This window comes from Urtica dioica, chromosome 5 (assembly GCF_054948205.1).
Source record: "Urtica dioica subsp. dioica isolate 48M chromosome 5, U.dioica_male_clone48M_v1_H2, whole genome shotgun sequence".
Lineage (NCBI taxonomy): Eukaryota > Viridiplantae > Streptophyta > Magnoliopsida > Rosales > Urticaceae > Urtica > Urtica dioica.
This window is the reverse complement of record NC_142760.1, coordinates 13,568,024-13,571,463: the sequence shown is the minus strand read 5'-3', so window position 1 is coordinate 13,571,463 and position 3,440 is coordinate 13,568,024. Positions and strand designations below refer to the sequence as shown.

General features: G+C 42.0%; 1 pseudogene; it reads left to right on the top strand.

Moving 5' to 3' along the window:
* Positions 1-544: 544 nt before the first annotated feature.
* LOC149397539 (uncharacterized) lies at positions 545-2,968 on the top strand (annotated as a pseudogene).
* Positions 2,969-3,440: the final 472 nt, after the last annotated feature.

Below are 3,440 nucleotides of genomic sequence, written 5' to 3'. Positions count from 1 at the left end.
CAAGTCGTTCACTCAGCTTCTTCAGTTATTGCGGAAGTCTCATCCGACCGGAAATCGAATTCCAGAAAAGCACTACGAGGCGAAGACGAAGTTGAAACGTTTTGGCATGGGGTACGAGATGATCGACGTTTGCGTCATTGATTGTGCCTTATTTTGGAAAGGGGAGGAAAATGCCGACTATTGTCCCGTTTGCAAAGAAAGTAGGTGGAAGGTCAAAGGGGCAGGAAAGAAGATTCCGCATAAGATATTACGGTATTTTCCTTTAAAGGATCGACTGAAACGATTGTACGCATGTCGACATACAGCCGAAGAAATTATTTGGCATGAAAAAGAACGTATCGAGGAGCCAGGTGTACTTAGGCATCCTGCTGATGGTTTGGCGTGGAAAGAGTTTGATAACAAGTATCCTGATTTTGCAGCGGAGCCGAGAAACGTTCGTCCTGGGCTTGCTGCTGATGGGTTCAATCCGTTTGGGGAAAAGAGCTTATCATACAGTATGTGGCATGTGCTCTTGACTGCATACAACTTGCCACCTTGGTTGTGTATGAAATCGGAGTACATGATGTTGACGATGCTCATTCCAGGTCCCAAGTCACCGGAAAAAGACATGGACGTTTTCCTTCAACCGCTTGTTGAAGAGCTAAACGACTTGTGGCAAGGTGTCAGATTACGAGATGGGGCTACCAGTATGGTATTCACAATGCGCGCCGTAGTGCTTTGGACAATTAACGATTTCCCAGCACAATGTAGTTTATCGGTATGGAGTGGACAAGGGTATTTAGCTTGCCCCACGTGTAATAAAGACACGCCAGCACTCCGTGTTAGAAGCAAGATTGTCTATTATGACCATCGTCGATACCTGCCATCGAATCACTCGATGAGAAAGAGCGAACACTACCAAATCCGCAACGAGAAGGGGAAGCCGCCGAAGAAGCTAAGCGCAAGTAACATACTCGAGCAGTTGTTATACGTTCCTCGGACAATACCGGTCAAGCACCCTGATTTTGGAGGAAAGAAGCGCAAACGCTCGCCGAACCAGTTGAATTGGAGTAAAAAAAGTATTTTCTACGAGTTGCCATATTGGTCTGAATTGCAATTGAAGCACAACCTAGACGTGATGCACATCGAGAAGAACGTTTGTGAGAATCTTTTGGGAACTCTGCTCAGTATAGACGGGAAAAATAAAGACACTGTTAAATCGAGAATGGATTTGAAGGACTTGAAGATAAAGAGTGATTTGCACTTAAAGAAAGTAGGTGATCGTTGGGTGAAGCCACCTGCATAATTCACGCTAACAGAAGACGAGAGAAAACATTTTACAAGTTTCATTAAGTCTGTCAAGTTCCCCGACGGATATGCTTCAAACTTGGCAAAAAATGTTACCCTAGACGGGAAATTGACAGGTTTGAAATCTCATGATTGTCACGTCATCATGCAACGATTGTTGGCCCTTGTTATTCGTCCGTTTTTGACGAAGCCTGTGCGAGAGACTATTTCTGAACTTTGCAACTTTTTTAAACTCATGAGCGACAGAACGTTGCAAGTTTTTGCTATTAAGAAAGCGCAAGATGACATCATAGTGATCTTGTGTAAGTTGGAACGCATATTCCCTCCTGCGTTTTTTAGTATCATGGTGCACTTGACAATACATCTACATGAAGAAGCTTTGAATGGAGGACATGTGCATATGAGGTGGATGTATCCATTTGAGAGATATCTTGGAACGCTAAAGCATTTTGTGAGAAATAGAGCGAAGCCCGAGGGCTCTATTGCCGAAGCGTATGTTGTAGAAGAAGCTTTGACATTTTGTTCAAGGTATCTAATAGATGTCAATGCTCGTCTTGGCCGAATGGATTTGGAAGCAGAACGTGAGCTTACAATTTTTCAGTCGCATACGTGTCGCCCTTATGGAAAGATGATTGCGAAGCGATTAGATGAGAAGAGCAGCGAGCAAATAGAGTGGTACATTTTGAACAACTGTCTTGAAGTGGATCAGTATATGATGTAAGTAATATTTTCACATAGTATAACTGTCTTTTGTAGCACATTTAACATTTGGTGGAATTATCAGTGAACACGAACAACTGATGGAAGCAGAAGGTCGACCTGAGGCGCATCGAAAAGAATTCAAAGACTGGTTTCAAAAAAGGGTATTTGTTATTGTATAATATTACCTCATTCGATCAATAACTTTTCGTAATTAATTTGTTCTTTTGGGTGTCAGATTTTTGAACTTAGAGACATGGGCTCTCACGTATCGGATGAGTTGTACGCGTTAGCTATGAGACCACATTCTATAGCTCAAATATATCCAAATTGTGAGGTCAATGGGATTAAGTTTGCGACTTCTCTTCGCGATGACAGTCGGACTACTCAAAACAGCGGCGTCAGAGTACCATCAGTTGACGGTCATGATTTTTACGGCAAAATGGAAGATGTCATCGTGATGAAGTATACTAATAGTTGTCGTTTCATACTGTTCAAATGTCAATGGTTTAGAGACAATGATCCTAAGAAACGAATACATAAGGACGAGATTTTTGGAACTACAAGTGTTTATGTGGCAAAAAAATGGTACCTTGACGAGCCATTCATATTGGAGACTCAAGCCCGACAAGTTTTTTATCTTAAAGACTTGCATAATGACCCGCAATGGGAAATCGTAGAGGAAAGTCATCATCGTCATGTGTGGGATGTTCCCAATATTGAAGATCGATCTACGTCTCAATTAGTTGTTCAACCAACGAATTTAGAGCAACTTTCTATATGTCGTGACACAGCTTTGCCAGAGGTTGTGATGGATGATGTTATCATTGAAGAAGACATCATTGTAGAGGACGATGGTTTTATAGATGACGAAGAACTTGACCAAGATGTTTTCGTTGATCGCAATGTTGATCGTCCTGATGATGTAGATGATGATTTAGACTTGGATGACATAGATTATGTATATGCTGACGATGAATGAGTAATTATGTTTTCTTGGATTTATATTTCAAAATTAAATTATTGAAATTTTTTATTTTTAACGTTTTGTTTTGCTTTTAAATGTATAGATATGTCGATGGCTATGGGAGCGGGAGGTAGCGGTGGAGAGGATCAATCTCATCGCCGTGATGATAGTGGCCATGATGACAGGATGCCACCGACCAAGAAGCGCGGAATCACGACCGGCGTGACCTCTGAGAGAGCCAAGATGGGCAAGCCAAAAGAGTTGGTGCACTATTACCCGAACTTTTCTACAGCCGGAAAAGGATGACGAATCTGATTACATGATGTTCACAAACTTCTTAGGCGGTGTGGTTCGCGACATCATTCCTCCGCATACAATTTCGTGGAAGGAGGTAACGCCAGTGCAGCAAAAAAGACTTTTGGAGTTGATGCACGAGCAGTATGACAACAGACACATAGATCCTAAGACAAGAGTCATTGGACGAGCA